The 17495-nt window shown below is 44.7% G+C and overlaps 1 protein-coding gene across 4 annotated transcripts in view; it reads left to right on the top strand.

Moving 5' to 3' along the window:
- ZNF536 (zinc finger protein 536) overlaps positions 1-17495 on the top strand; it is a 558339-nt gene that overhangs the window by 184034 nt on the left and 356810 nt on the right. The gene's annotated exons all lie outside the window — the stretch shown is intronic.

The following is a 17495-nucleotide window of genomic DNA, read 5'->3' as shown; positions in this document are numbered from 1 at the left end:
CATGCAGGGAAAGACTGTGAAGAGGGCTCCGCACTGATTCAGCGCTGAGGCTTCTTCATTCTCAGGACCACTAAAAGTCCCAGCTATCGGACCCCCACCAATCATACATTGATGCCATCACTTTATGGGCTGCCAATACTCATTTAATAGAGAGGGTCCCCTGTTCAAGACCCTCATCTCAGCTTCTCTTGCTCTGGAGGACCTAGATCATTGATTTCACTGAGAAGTGTGCAATGCTTCATTTTCCCTGTGGAGGCGCTGAAGGGAAATTGAACACTTGCTGCCGAGTTCTTCCCATAGATTACAGCTCTGCATCCAGACTGCTTGTCATTGGAGGACACTTTTAATAATGTGGGATGGTTCACAAGTGCTCATAATGAAAAATTAATGCTCTCAGACTGAAAATGTTTGTGATGATGTGAAGTTTGTAACCTACACCGATGAGCTGCACGCAGGCCAAGCATTGGCGATCTTCTGTCTCATTGATTGGACTTTCTGCACAGGTAGGTAAAACATTGACTCAGAAGCAGGGCCGTCCTCGGATGTATAGTGTGGAAAAAACAATGTATATAGCTCCAGCGCTTATCAGAAAAATATATATATATTCTTTATCGGCATTTTTTATGAGAAGTGCGGGGCTATATACGGTAATATACATCCTATTTTCCACATTGCATTCCCGAGAAACCGGCTTGGCGTTGTCCTCTGTGCTCCCCTCTTACTGGAGGTTGGCCGATTGGCAAAACGCTGTGGATCAAGATTTTTGGTGAGCCGTATTTTACCTTTTTACTCTTAATATATACTTAGATGTATAGCGCCCTGCGGTATGTTTATACTCCCTCCTTAAAGTTAACCCAAAAAAATGAGATTTGGTGTCTGTTGCCTATCTCCACCGTATGCATGCCAAGCAGATAGGTCAACAAGATGACTACTGAGACACATGATTCCGCACCAAGTGCACTCAACCCTAGTGGAGTAGATTATTCAAAATGGCCGCCTCCTTGGCTGTTAGTGCAAACTTTTCTTGTACAGGGTGAATATTGCACTAGAGTTTTATAATAGAGCCCTATGAATCTATTCCCATACTATCTGATAACATTTGTATGCACTGCCTATACAACACATGTAGTATGGGAATGGGTTTATAGGGCACTATTATAAAACTCTAGTGCAGTATTCCGACTGTACAAGAATAGTTCACACTAAACACCAAGGAGGCGGCCATTTTGAATATCTTATTCTACTGGGGTTGAGTGCACTTGGTGTGATACCAGGTGTCTCAGTTGACATATTGCTGCCCTATCTGCTTGGCATGCATACGGTGGAGATAGCACTATTCTTGTGCAGGGAAAATGCTGCACTAGAGTTTTATAATAAGGCCCTATGAATCCATTCCCATACTATCTGTGTTGTAGAGGCAGTGCATACAACTGTTATGAAGCTAATAAGAAGTCAGGCCCAGCTTAGACTGACCACTCACCTGGCCCAGTATACATAGGGCAGCACTAGGTCTAACATTTCCCCTAAAACAGCGCCACTCCTGTTCATAGGTTATATCTGGTATTACAGCTCAGCCCCATTCAAGTAAAAAGGGTGAAGTTGCAATACCAGACACAGCCTGTAGATAAAAGTGGTGCTGTTCTTGGAATTAAATGTAGACCCAGTGCCAGAGGTAATTGTATGGCTGTACCGGCACAGATTAGCCGTGCAGAGAGATCCCTAAAATATGCCAAATTTTTAATCGGCGCCGCCATAAAGCGATAGCATGGCCGCAGAACGCTCACAGAGTGTATGCGATACAGTGACATTATCTACTTAATATATATTACAAGAAAAGATTAAAAGAGAAACTTCAAAGGCGAAGACTAAACATCTGGTAAGAGAATATCATATCCTGTTGCATATTTTATTTGCATATTTTTGAAGGAAGCACTTGTGGGTTCCTTTATGATTGTAAATGATGGAATGGAGGCCTGACCACACTTTTCCTGTGAAAAACTGATATGTTCAGGCGCTAAAGGAGCCACTTGCCAGAATTTCGTCTTTTTTTTCCTATTCTTTTCCTAGAAATGCCGGTTGTTATTCAGAACAGTTTCACATAAACAAATCAGGGAGGAGATTAAAAATAGATTCAGTGAACGACACGAGATGAAATGGTGAATTATGGCGAGGCGTTACTTTTATTATCCGCATCTCTAAATCTGCGCCGCCGGAAACATGTTCTTGGGTAGTTTGCTTTAAATAAAAGAAAGAAAAAGAGAGGGGGAGGGGTCGGATTACTCTGGAAGTACTTTGCCTTATATATCATGTATGTATTGGAGCCTCGTGTGGAGCAGAGTGCTAAGGCAGCCGAATGCAGGCCTCAGCTCTCGCTCACGACCTGAAGGTTGCAGTTTCAATTCCCGCATGGTTATGGTAGCCAGCTCAAGGTTGACCCATTCTTCCGAGGTCGGTAAAATGAGTACCCAGCTTGCTGGGGGTTAAGATGACTGTCTGCCAAGAAAACGTCACAATTAGAGATGAGCGAGCATACTCGGTAAGGAGATATACTCAAGAGAGCATCGCCTTTTTCGAGTACCTGCTGGCTTGTCCCTGAAGATTCGGGGGGGGGGGTCAGGGGCGGCAAAGGGGAGCGGGGAGGAGAGTGAGAGAGATCCCTCTCTCTCTTTCTCCCTCCCGACCCCTCTGCAACCCCCCGCGGCCCCCCAGAATCTTCAGGGACGAGCCAGCAGGTACTTGAAAAAGGCGATGCTCTCTCGAGTATATTGCCTTACCGAGTATGCTCGCTCATCTCTTGTCACAATGTGACGTCACCCTAGGAGTCGGTCACAACTCGGTGCTTGGACTAGGGGACTTTACCTTATGTATTGTATCGGCATTTCTTCTTCATTCGTCATTCATTGCTAAAGCTACATTCTGCTGGGGTCCTGTGAGCAGTGCATTCTGGGAGCTCAAGTGACACTTGTACCAGAAATTCAAGTTATTCCCTATCCACAGGATGGGCTATAACTTGCTGATCGGTGGGGATCTCAACACTGAGACCCCCGCTGATCTCAAGAACGAGAGTCCCATGTCTCCCGTCCTCCTTACTGCAGGGTTAATGAATGGAGGCCACTAGCGCTCCATTCACTTTCAACAGGACTGCTGAGGAAGCCGAGCGGCATCCACTCAGGTATCTCCGTCAGCCCCATTGAAATGAATAGTTGCCAACCGCGCATGCTTGGCCAGTACTCTATTCACAGTGGTGTCATTGTGGGGGGAGAAGCGACCCCGCAGTGACAGAAGAACAAGACATGGGAGTGCCATTCTCGAGATCGGCCGGTGAGACCCCATCGATCAGCAAGTTAACCCCTATCCTTTGGATAGGGAATCTAGTATAAAAAAGCTTACAGGCTTCTTCTTGCAGCACACTTTGACTCCTTTGTATGGCCTTAGGTGGATGATATTGGTGTCATTAGATTTGTGACATCCTCATAAAATGTAAGTTTGAAACATGGAGTGACCCATCAGGTAGGGTCAAAGTTCCTATGTTAAGTCTAGCGGCATTCTTGTGCTTCAGCCAACAGCACCGCCAGGGAGAGTCAAGCGTTGCGAGCGACGTTCATATCAAGGGCTTACCAGTTTGCCACGTCCCCAAAACGTGGAAGACCAAACCGTGGACGGTGGACAGGTCGAGCCGAATCCTCGGCTCCAGAGTTCTTAAAACATTTACAGTCACTTGTCTAAACGTTTTATGTTCACTTAGCAATCATCGGGTCAATCGAGTAACTTATAATTCTGGTACAACCTCTATGTAGGGGATTTACTAAAGTTCACAGGATAAGTGATAAAAGTTTGATCAATGGGGAATTCACTGCTGAGAAACCCACCGATCCCAAGGAAGGGGGTCCCATGTGCTCCTCTTCTCATCACTGTGGAGTACTGCACCCACCCGCAGTGACACGGAGATTGAAGGGAGTGGCAATCGGGCATGCGTGATACGGCTCTATCCATTTTAATAGGACTGATGGAGCTAACCGAGTCCAAGTGCTCGGCTATCTCTGGCAGTCCCATTGAAATATGAAGGATGCAGTGACTGTGCAATGAGCAGGAGAGGGGGACATGAGTCCCCTATCCTCGGAATCGGTGGAGAGGCTTCAGCAGTGAGACCCCACTGATTAGACTTTTATCACCGATCCTTTGGATAGGTGACAAAAGTCAATTTTGGAACAACCCCTTTAAGGTTCCCATACACATTAGACTTTAGTTGCCTTACCCACTGATAACGGTGGAGCTAGACGAAGCTTTTACGTGTTTGGGGGCGGCTCACAATTTCCCTGGCACATGATGGAGGAAAGAAGGATCGGTGATCTTGATACTTTAGTTCCCAGGTAGATAAGCCACTGCCAGAGTTGTCTATGGTGGCTTACCTCCCCAAACACATAAAACGGTGGCCAAACCAAAGTTTTGTGTATGTGGGGGAGCCGGAAGAACAGCTGTCAGATGAGTGATCGCTCGTCCGAGAATTCTTAAAGGTGTATGGACAGCTTCAGGGCCTATCTGCTAAGAGCTCCTTCACACGGATGCATGCACATTTGTGTGCGCCTCAGCACTGCTTTTTTGCGTGTGTATCGGCGTATTTTACTGTACTTTTCCACCCGTGTGGCAAACAAGACGCACCACTTGAAATGGCTAATTAGTTCCAGATCTGTTCTTTCTTCAGTGGAATTACGCAGCGTGTTACGTATCTCCTTGCATGCTACGCGTAGATTTGCGCACCTCCCATTGACTTCACTGGAAACCTTTAGAGTACAAATGCATATTTTTTTCTGCTAGACCGAAATGCGTGCACGAAATACGCGCTTGTGAACGAACCCATTGAAATCAATGGCTTCGATTCTCTGCATATTGCATGCACAATACGCCCGTGTGAAACCGGCCCAAGCCACATGTCTGAAGGTAAGTGGCGCTAAGTACGGGTCAGTTTTCAAAGACAACCAGCTGAATTTCTAAATCCGCTATCAAAAAATAGAAAATGACGTGAAATAACTCCAAATCAGTACAAAATGGTTAAAGCAAAGTATCTGCAAAGTCGCTCCACCTTTTGTGTAGATTGTTGCATGAAAAGTTGTTTGAAATGGACTGATACTTTCCAGAATGATCCCTTGTCTCCAACACTAGCGCCTGCCCCCCTGAGATATGGGAGACGGCTCCTGCTCTCCTATTTAAAAGTCCAGGGACCATCAGGAGGACTCTATGGGCACCCAGCATGGCATACTGAGAACCCGTAAGGTCGGATTCGCACTGCGTCTGTGGGATCTGTTTGCCGTATCCACATAGAAGCTGAAACGTATTGAGTGGCCCCCTGTTGGTGGCCAGAGAAGTGTGTCCTCCTAGCCTCCCCCCCTGGTATAAATCGATATACCTTTTCTATATGGAGTAGCGCAGTTTGCTGTACTATTCCATATAGAGGCATCCTACAAATAAACCCATTCTGTACGTCATACATTGTTACAGTGGGAACCTATGGGTGACGCCAGCCGTGTATGTCAGTGTATATAGACCCCAAGCACAATGCAGATGAGCGATATTATCTCAGCACCTAGAATGCTCCAATGACTGTAACCTCCGGGTCCGGCTTCTATAATTCTTGTCAATTAGTTATCACTGCAAGAGGAAGCCATGTCTTGTCATACATCTCCCTCCTCTATGATGTCCATCATAGTTGGTCCATCCTGGTTGGTACTAACGACACCACTTCCATTAAATTCAATAGGACCTGCACCTGTAATACCCAACCAGGCCACTGTAATGTTGACAGCGCTATGTGCTCTCAGTGCTCTGCACAGTGACGCCAGAGATCAGTTGATTGGCAGGTACCCGGAGCGGCAGACCCCCACCGATCAACTATTGATGACTTATCCTGAGGAAAGTAAAATCCCCAGAGAACCCCTTTAAAGCACATGTCCAACAAGGTATATCATCACCTAGCGGATGTGGAAGCTTCTGTCTGCGGGGAACGGCCCAGGATCCCTGATAAACTTTCCAATGTGAAAAAGATGTCTGCATACCATCCCTACTTGCTTCTGCCATACTGTACACAGATGTGTAGCCTGTGTAACCGTGCCAGTAATTGTGCTGCGTGACCGAATAAAGCAGGCATTACTGTAGGTGGTAAACGGACATCCCCTTCCTATTTCCTTCAAATAGGATCATCAAAGCGAGGAGGGGGTTCAACACCTCAGTCCCCCCCCCCCCCCCCCCCGCCACCTCGATGTCCTATTTCCCCATTCTCAGTGCACTTTATTGGAGTTGTGGAAGTAGAATACAAGAGTGATTGCATAAGAATAGTAAAACGGTTCCTTTCTCTCAGAAACAGCGCCACTGTTGTCCATAGGTAGTGCCTGGTATTACAGTTCAGCTTGAATGGAATTGAGCTACATACGGTGAGTGATGCCGTCTCTGGAACAAATGCTTCTCTAATCTTCTACAGCCACATTAGATTGTAGCGACTATATAACCTATATAACGTTATACGCTACAGCCCTCATATATTACATTCTCACTATGTAACCTCCATCTCTGTTATGTAACTCCCACAAGTTGCCACCATCACTTTGTTCATGTGTTTTAAGGACAAAGCTTTCCCTCCAAGTTCGGATTTGGCCTGTTGATCCTACTTCCCTGATTTAAAGGGCTGAGTCACCCAAGGTGTGAATTATCACTCCTCTTAACAAAGTGTTAACTACACTCATTACTAGCTGCCATTTACAGCCTCACACCACAGAAATGATGCCAAACAAACGCCACAAGCGCTGCGGAAACAAGAGTGTAGACTCCATGGAGGAAAATGTAAGAGCACAACTGTTAAATGCCATGCATCGATGGTTATGGGCATCTTGCTGCAAGGCACAAAGAGCATGGAGGCATCTGGGGTCAAAGGTTAAAGGGGTTGTCAAGGGTTAGAAAAACATGGCTGCTTTCTTCCAAACACAGCGCCACCCTTGTCTATTGGTTGTGATTGGTATTGCAGCTTAGCTCTCATTCATTTCAAAGGACCTGAGCTGCAATACCACACACAACCCTATGGACAAGGGTGGTGCTGTGTTTGAAAGAAAGCAACCATGTGTTTTCTAACCCTGGACAACCCCTTTTAAGGGACTCCCTAGGACTTATATCTTTGAATATGTTTCACTCATCGATAGTTCATTAGTGGGGGTCTACCCCTCAGGATCCCCACAAATCAGCTGATCCCTGGGCTTGCTGTCAAAGCAGGTAGCGCTGTCTATATTTCAGTGGCCTGGTTTGGTACTGCAAGCACAGCTCCCATCGAACTTAGTCAGAGCTGTGCCTATAGCACTCAATAGGGTCGCTGCATTTTAGAGCATGAACCAAGTAATATTCTTTCTTTTTACTATTAAAGCTCTGCGGTATTGCGCGCAAGTTTGAAAAGAAAAGCGGGAAGATAAGTTCTGCCCTATCTTTCTCGCACAAAGGAAAAACTATGTGCGAGAAAGATCGGGAGAGTCCTATCTTTTCTTGTACGTAATATTAACATGCGAGAATCCCGGTAGTTAAAACAAAACCATTGAAATCAATGGTTTTGTCCCGTTTTGTAGCCGTGATTTTCACAAAATGGGACAAAAACACACCCATGTGTTTAAGGCCAAAGTCTGTGACTTCCCACCAATGTACATTCTCCTTCTCACCCCACATGCAGCCCTATCCTCACCAATATCATAAGTTAATAGGTCACTGCCTTCCTCATCATCCACACAGTCATCTTCTGAATACTCTGTGCTGCTGTAGGGCACCAATCCTTGCACTATCTGTCTCTGACCTCCCACTTGACCTCACTCCCCTTCTCACATTACATCCCACCCTGTCCTCACCAACAGGTCAGCGCCCCCCACAAAGTCAGCACAGTCATCTTCTGAATACTCTGTTCTGCTAAAAAGACCCAGCTCCTTTTACTATCAGTCTGTGATCTCCTACTCATCCCCATACCCCTCCTCATATCACATAAAGCCCCTTGCTCACTATTATCACATGAGTGAAAAGGTCACTGTCTCCCACAATATTGATACAATCATCTTCTGAAATACTCTGTGCTGCTGGAGGCACTACTCTTTCTATGAGTCTGTGGTCTCCCACTTGTTCCCATTCCTCTGTTCCCATCACATGCAGCCCTGTACCCACTAACATCATCACATGAGTAAACAAGTCACTGTCTCCCACAAAATCAACACAAGCATCTTCTGAAATACCCCATGCTACTAGAAGACCATGCTCCTTCTAATAGAAATATAACCAGATAGCGCCTCAGGATCGTTAATCAGTGGAAAACGACACAATTCTGATCCTCCAACAAGGGGGAGAGCTGCGGAAATAATTGGGGTCTCTCATAAGAGAGTGGTCCCAAAAGGATAAAATATAGAATAGCTATCAGCAAAAAGAAAATTTTCTGCGCTCAATGAATGGTGCGTTTCCACAAATAGTGATTGTCAAGTACATATAGGAGTTACACTTACTGGGGAGGAGGGGGGTATGATGACCATGAGCCCCCTCCTTGAAGTGATGTCTCCTTTTCCTCCAAATGGATGTTTCCACACGCCAAAGATGTAGTAACAACACTTTTTATTTCCAAAATTCGCTACAGAGTGGGCAACGCGTTTCTGTGCTCAAAGGCATAAAGGTGCCTTTGAGCACAGAAACGCGTTGCCCACTCTGTAGCGAATTTTGGAAATAAAAAGTGTTGTTACTACATCTTTGGCGTGTGGAAACATCCATTTGGAGGAAAAGGAGACATCACTTCAAGGAGGGGGCTCATGGTCATCATACCCCCCTCCTCCCCAGTAAGTGTAACTCCTATATGTACTTGACAATCACTATTTGTGGAAACGCACCATTCATTGAGCGCAGAAAATTTTCTTTTTGCTGATAGCTATTCTATATGCTCCTTCTAATGTCAGTCTGTGACCTCCCACTTGTCCTCATATCACATCTCACAAATATCATCACATTAGTGAAAAGGTCACTGCCCCCCATATAACCAACACAATCATCTTCTTAAATAGGTTGTACTGCTGGAAAACCTGCTCCTTCTACAATCATCTGTGACCTCCCATTTATTCCCACTCTTCTCCTCACACCACGTACAGCCCTGTCTTCATTAACATTATCATATGGGTAAACCGATCACTGCCCCCCACAAAATCAACACAGTCATCCTCTGAGATACATTGTGCTGCTGGAAGACACTCTTCTTTCTACTATAAGACTGTGACTTTTCCCCAATCTCTTCACATACAGTCTTGTCCTCGCTAACATCATCATATGAGTGAGCAGGTCACTGCCTTCCACAGAATCAGCACAATCATCTTCTGAAATACTCTGTGCTTCTAGAAGACCATGCTCCTCCTACTATCAGTCTATGATTTCCCCTCTCTCCTCATCACACCACATACAACCCTATCCTCACTAACATCATCACATGAGTGAACAGGTCACTGCCCACCCACATAATCAACACAGTTATCCTCTGAGACACTCCATTCTGCTAGAAGACCATGCTCCTCCTACTATCAGTCTATGATCTCCCCTCTCTCCTCATCACACCTCATACAACCCTATCCTCACTAACATCATCACATGAGTGAACAGGTCACTGCCCACCCACATAATCAACACAGTTATCCTCTGAGATACTCTGTGCTGCTAGAAGACCATGCTCCTCCTACTATCAGTCTATGATCTCCCCTCTCTCCTCACCACACAACATACAACCCTACCCTCACTAACATCATCACACAAGTGGACAGGTCACTGCCCACCCACATAATCAACACAGTTATCCTCTTAGACACTCCATTCTGCTAGAAGACCATGCTCCTCCTACTATCAGTCTATGATCTCCCCTCTCTCCTCATCACACCACATACAACCCTATCCTCACTAACATCCTCACATGAGTGAACAGGTCACTGCCCACCCACATAATCAACACAGTTATCCTCTGAGACACTCCATTCTGCTAGAAGACCATGCTCCTCCTACTATCAGTCTATGATCTCCCCTCTCTCCTCATCACACCTCATACAACCCTATCCTCACTAAATTCATCACATGAGTGAACAGGTCACTGCCCATCCACATAATCAACACCGTTATCATCTGAGACACTCTATTCTGCTAGAAGACCATGCTCCTCCTACTATCAGTCTATGATCTCCCCTCTCTCCTCATCACACCACATACAACCTTATCCTCACTAACATCATCACATGAGTGGACAGGTCACTGCCCACCCACATAATCAACACAGTTATCCTCTGAGACACTCTATTCTGCTAGAAGACCATGATCCTCCTACTATCAGTCTATGATCTCCCCTCTCTGCTCATCACACCTCATACAACCCTACCCTCACTAACATCATCACATGAGTGAACAGGTCACTGCCCACCCACATAATCAACACAGTTATCCTCTGAGACACTCTATTCTGCTAGAAGACCATGCTCCTCCTACTATCAGTCTATGATCTCCCCTCTCTCCTCATCACACCTCATACAACCCTATCCTCACTAACATCATCACATGAGTGAACAGGTCACTGCCCACCCACATAATCAACACAGTTATCCTCTGAGATACTCTGTGCTGCTAGAAGACCATGCTCCTCCTACTATCAGTCTATGATCTCCCCTCTCTCCTCATCACACCTCATACAACCCTATCCTCACTAACATCATCACAGGAGTAAACAGGTCACTGCCCACCCACATAATCAACACAGTTATCATCTGAGACACTCCATTCCGCTAGAAGACCATGATCCCCCTACTATCAGTCTATGATCTCCCCTCTCTCCTCATCACACCTCATACAACCCTACCCTCACTAACATCATCACATGAGTGAACAGGTCACTGCCCACCCACATAATCAACACCGTTATCCTCTGAGACACTCCATTCTGCTAGAAGACCATGCTCCTCCTACTATCAGTCTATGATCTCCCCTCTCTCCTCACCACACAACATACAACCCTACCCTCACTAACATCATCACACAGGTGAACAGGTCACTGCCCCCTACAAAATCATCACACTCCTCCCCTGCTGCTGTCATCATTCTCATCATCTGATTTCTCACTTCACAAAGCACAACCAAAACCTGAACACTGCGGGTGATAGTTGCTCCTGCTGCACTGTACCCTGCCCGCACGTCTAAATGATATGTAAGATTATTGAAAAAATCAACATAATCCTTTAAATGTTGCAACTGTGATTTTATGACCCAATCAATTTAGTTAAATAAAGTAAGTCATTACGAGAACTTTCATTCCTCCTGCTCTGCTCAACCTAAAATTTAAGGTCTTTCTCTATTCCGAGACATCTGCAAGATGTGGATACAGGCAGGAACATTAAGACAAGCAAAGCAGGGCAGCCATATCTTATTGTGCGCTGGAAGATTGCGCCCGAAGGCGACGTTCACTGAGATCGGGGCTTACCACCTGTTCACTAGTTTTGCCAATAAAAGATTTTGCTTTTGCAAACTCTCTTAACCTACTTTCTCATTGACCAGTAATTAACACTTGAAACAAGTCTAAAAATAAGGGTAGTGAATAAATAATAAGGATTTTGCCGGGTAACGCGCAGTCATCTGTCAATGTGTAATATCTTGATTAAATTATGTTATAATGTTAATTTCTCATGGCTATTTATGATCGAGCTCTCTGGTTCTGCAGCTCTGGGAATATAAAGTAAAAGAGAGCGACTTTGTGCCTCTGGTAAAACAATACACTCTGCATTATACTAACAGTCAGCTCTCGTCGAGACAACCTCCCCGCGCCGGCTGACGGAGCTGCGTATTCATATCAGTAGGACTATAACCGGCTCGTTAAGACTTTAAGGGGTTTTCTGCCTTTTTCACCTGATGACTTATCCTCTAGATAGGTCATCAGTGGTTGATGGAGGGGAGTTCACCACTCAGGATCCATGTCCATCGGCTGTACTGAATAGCGGGCTGGACGATCAGCTGATGGATGGAGATCCTGAGTGGCGGACCCAAGGCTTAGGTCATCAGTTGAAAGCAAGGGCAGGCTACCTGTTGCAGCCGTTCGGAGGTTTCCACCTTGCTTTCAGGCCAGACCAGGGATTAGCAGTATTCCTATCTCTCCTGGAGCTGTTGGGTGTGGTGGTTGCAAGAGTAATGTCAGTTCTCACCTGGTGCTGAATAGCCCTGCTCCTATTTAAGCAGTGCTAGTATTGACTCCAGTGCTGGTCAATGCTTCAGTTGCCGCTGGACAGCTACTGAGGAACACATCCTGGCTGAAACTCCTCCGTGTGAGCTAAATCCCTATTTCTGCTTTGTTTGGTTTTCTGTTTCTCTTTCTTTTGTTCTAGGGCTCCCTGATAGGGACGTGTCAGTGGCCCAGGCACGTGTGCGGGTCCGCACCTATCGGAGCGATCGGCCCGCCGAGTAGGCAGGGCCCCCTCCTGGGTTAGGGGTTTATAGGAAGAGGATTTCCGGTAGTTTTATGTTTCCTTTGCACAGGTGTGCCTTTTTCGTTTGTTTTGGATATTGCATGTCCGGTTGGAGGCAACACTACCCTTTCAAAGAGTTGTTCAGGGAGTCTAAGTACTTACACAGACCTGCAGTGGCAAAAGCTGCACTTCCAGGTAGCATGGTATGGCCAGAGAACTGTCCCCATCATCAAGGGGGCTGGCTGTTTGGATCATCTTAAAGCGACCCTCCAATTTCGGGACAAAATTCTATCCCATGGCCAAGCAATGAGGGGTATATTACCTGCTGTCATTCTTCTCTGCCATTGTCCCTCCAATCTGTCTGTTTGTAATCCTGTTTTCACCATCCAAGATGACCACTGCAATTTTCTAGCTACCTAATGCACACCGTATACTGCTCTGTGATTCGCCAGCACTGATCATATGATAATCTTGGCAAATCAAACAGTATTGTCTAAACACTACCAATTCACTGTGAGGATAAGGTAGGCTGAAGATTGTTGGCCATCTTGAACAGCTGAAAATGGGACCCAGAACCTGCAGAGGAGCATCAGCACAGTAGACCAACAGCGAATATTATAACTGCTTCGTCCGCTCTCAGGACAAAATTGTATTTAAAAAAGAGAGGGTTGCTTTAATAACTAAGCCAGCCCCCTTTTCTGTTACAGCCAATGCCCAGACAAAGAAGAGGGCTGTCCTAGTTATTAAAATGAGCTAAACGGCCAGTCCCTTGATGACGTGATGGGCACAGAGAGGGGCCATACCACGTGATGGTGGCAGAACTGGGCCAGAAGTGGACGTTCCGACACTGTTGGTCCGTGTAAATATTTAGGCTCCCTAAACAACCTGTCTATTTGTGTGAGGGTGGGGGCACATAATCTTCTAAAGAAGGACTGGATCGACCACTGCAGGGGTGCCGACAAGAGTACACCTGCTTCTGGACAAATGCTCTATGGGGACCATCGTGCCTTTGTGGGTCTCGGAGAGCTCCCCATCTACCATACACATCGCAGCATCAGGCTGTGGCTCTAATATTTGTTTAGAGTTTGCTTCTGTCAATCACACAACCTGGATCCTAGAAGTGGCTAGCTGCTACCATTTACCTGACAGATTCAGTGGCCGCTTGCTTGGTAAATTGCCACCAGCTTAGACCATTGTAATATGAGACAGTTCTAGTAGATGAAACCTTACAACAATAATAGTACCTGCCATAATCAGTAGGAAACTTCAGGAGGGATGGCACTTGTTAAAGACCAAGTCTCAAGAGAGGGCAAATTGTGACTCCTTTCCTCAACTCCACCTTTATGAGTCACTTCCCCAATCACAGCAGGATGGACAGTCTCAGGTGGAGACTCTTAACTGGAAACCTTTGACCTATGCTGCACACTCTTTCCTGGGTGGCATATGTCACTAATGACAGTCTTCATAGAATCATAGACTGGTAGAGTTGGAAAGGGACCTCTAGGGTCATCTGGTCCAACACCCTGCTCACTGCAGGTTTACTAAATCATCGCAGACAGATATTTGTCCATAGAATCATAAAAACTTGCCCCTATGTCCCCATCGGATCTGCATAATGAAGCGAACCTTGCTGCACCACCTACTCCTAAATTCTGCACACTGAGGACAAACCAGTTCAACATCCATGTTCCAAGAAAACCACCACTGAATAGCCACTGACCCCTCCAGTAGCTCAGAGCCAGAAGGGTTTGAACAGCCAAACTGTCCTGCTTCTTAACATTTATAGACCATAGACCTACAATGGGGAATAACACTGCCACACGCAAATGATACTAGAGGAACAAATACAATGGAACATCTAAAAGGAGAGGTAAGTGCCCCCTGACCCCCACCCCCCAACATTATAAATTCACATGAGGTAGTCAGGATGTATATACCCTAGAGGCAGACTATGCTTGAATAGAGGGAGCACAGTCCTGGTTCGCCTTATCTGTTTTGTTTCTGGGTAGAAAGTAACTCTCTAGTACTCCACCTCCTCAGAGGAACAAATAAATGTGTCCCAGGGGTCTTGAAAAGTGAAACAAACACCAGGCCCTTGTTTCTTGATGGCAAAATTTGGCACCATAATTGGGGGTCTAGGTTGATTTTAGCTATGGGGTGCGCGATGTCAGTAACCTGGTATAAATCTAAAACCCAAGGTGATTTGAAACCAAAAATTGCAGCTCTTCAGTCAGAAAACAAGAGTTTCGGGAGACACCAGGCTAAAAACTAAGAAGGAAGAATGCCTGAAGGATATCAGGATAGTCACAATCTCCCTTATATCTCCATTAGTTGGACTTCTAGTAACTTCATCACCAAAGTTCCTGCACAAAAGGATCTAAACCGAGATCCATAGCATCTCCCATCTCTGTTCTGATTACTTATTTACTATACGCGTTAGTGGATATGGCAATGAGGTCTATGGTGTATCTCCAGAAGCGCACAGTGATATCGCCCTCTTTTTAGATATAATATTGGGATAGTCTATGCCATTGTCCACAGCAAGGTCATTATATGTATACATACTATAAAACTATGTCACCACAGGCCGCTCAAATTATATATATTCTGCTCAGCTAAATTACTAGACTATACATAGAAAATATGATCCACCATGAAATCCTTCAGAGGAAATCGATACAAAACCAAATTGATTTTCTTCCTCTTCCTTGAAAATATTCATAACCATTGATCATTACTTCTGTGCATATTCCAAGATGTGGATTTTCAGAGATAGAATTAAACAGGCTTTGAAATGCATCGGGGAAAACATCTAAAAGCTAAAGCCTAATGGTCAACCAAGAAAAAGTGTACTAGAAGTAATCACCCCCAACCAACGATTAATAATGTCAGTGGTGACCAGAGGAGTAAAGCCATTATTAGACAGATCTCTTTGGCATTTTGATGTTTTTTAGGAGATGTTTTTTACAAGAGGATGGAGAAGTTTGTGTTTATGCTTTTGTTTATGATATTAGTCTGTGATAGCAAAATTTTGGAATATGAGAGACCATAAGATGTATCATGTCCACCAGGTATAGAGGAGACTGCAACATATATCATATCCAGCACATATAGACCATAGAATGTATTGTGTCCATGAGGTATGGATGAGACCATAACACGTATCATGTCTACCAGGTATAGAGATCGTAAGATGTATCATGCCCATCATGGGTAGGGAAGACTATAAAATGTATCATGTCCATGAAGTTTAGAGGAGACCATGACATGTATTACCATAAGATGTATCATGGCCATCATGTAAAGGTAAAACCATAAGATATATCATCTTATGTTCATCATGTAAAAGAGACTGGAAGATGTATAATGACCATGAAATTTAGGGAAGGTATGACATGTATCCCGTCCATCAAATGTAGGAAAGAATGAAGATACATCATGTCCATCAGGTGTAGGGAATGCAATAAGATGTATCATGTCCATCAAGCATAAGGAAGACCATATCATGCCCACCAGATATAGGGAACATCATAAGGTGTATTGTGTTAACCAAGAATAGGGGCGGACATAAGATGAATATTGTCCACCAAGAGTAGAGCAGACCATTAGATATATCATGTTCATCAAGTATAAAGGAGACTATTAGATGTATCATGTCCACAAGGTGTGTTGGAGATCATAAGATGTGTCATGTCCATTGTGTGTAGAGGGGACCATAAAATATATTGTATCCACCAGGGGTAGGGAAGACTATACGATATATGATGCCCACAATGTATATAAGGGAGACTATCTCCACCAGGTGTACGGGACACTATAACATGTATCATGTCCACCAGGTATAGAGACTATAAGACGGATCATGTCCATCATGTGTAGAGAAAACTCTAAAATGTATCATGTCCGTGAGCTATAGAGGAAGACATAGTATGTAGGGTTATAGTATTATATTCAATAGGTGTAGGAAAGACCATAGCATGTATTGAGTCCATTAGATGTAGAGGAGACAAAATGAATTATGTCCATCCGGTCTAGTGAACGCTATAAGATGCATCATGTCCACCAAGTATAAAGGAGGCTGTATCATGTCCACCAGGTGTAAGGAAGACCATAAGATGTATGATATCACGTAAAACGAAGATCAGAAGATCTACTGTGTCCATCAGATGTAGGAAAGATGTATTATGTCCAACAGGTATAGGGAAGATGTAAAATGCATCATATCCATCAGGTGTAGAGAAGACCACAACATCTAAAAAGTCTGCCAGGTGTAGGGTAGACTGTAAAATGTATCCTGTTGACCAGGTGTAGTGCAGACCATAAGATCTATTATGTCCACTAGATGTAGGGTGGATCACAAGATATATCATGTCCACCATAAGATGTACAATATCCATTAGGTGTAGAGATCTATTATGTCCACTAAGTATAGGGAAGACCATAAGGTGTATTGTGTTCACCAAGTATAGGAGAGATCATAAAGTATATTATGTCCACCAGGTGTAGGAAAGACCATAAGATGTATCCACCAGGTTTAGGCAAGACCATAAGAGATATAATGTCCACCAGGTATTGGGAAGAACACAAGATGTATCATGTCCACCTGGTGTACGAAGAACATAATATGTATCATGTCCACCAGGTGTAGGAAAGACCATAAGATGTATCATGTCCACCAGGTGTAGGAAAGACCATAAGATGTATCCACCAGGATTAGGCAAGACCATAAGAGATATGATGTCCACCACATATTGGGAAGAACACAAGATGTATCGTGTCCACCTGGTGTGCGAAGAACATAATATGTATCAGGTCCACCAGGTGTAGGAAAGACCATAGCATGTATGATGTCCACCAGGTGTAGGAAAGACCATAAGATGTATCATGTCCACCAGGTGTAGGAAAGACCATAAGATGTATCCACCAGGATTAGGCAAGACCATAAGAGATATGATGTCCACCACATATTGGGAAGAACACAAGATGTATCGTGTCCACCTGGTGTGCGAAGAACATAATATGTAT

Source organism: Eleutherodactylus coqui, chromosome 11 (genome assembly GCF_035609145.1).
Source record: "Eleutherodactylus coqui strain aEleCoq1 chromosome 11, aEleCoq1.hap1, whole genome shotgun sequence".
Classification (NCBI taxonomy): Eukaryota; Metazoa; Chordata; class Amphibia; order Anura; family Eleutherodactylidae; genus Eleutherodactylus; species Eleutherodactylus coqui.
This window is presented reverse-complemented; position numbering and strand designations above follow the sequence as displayed.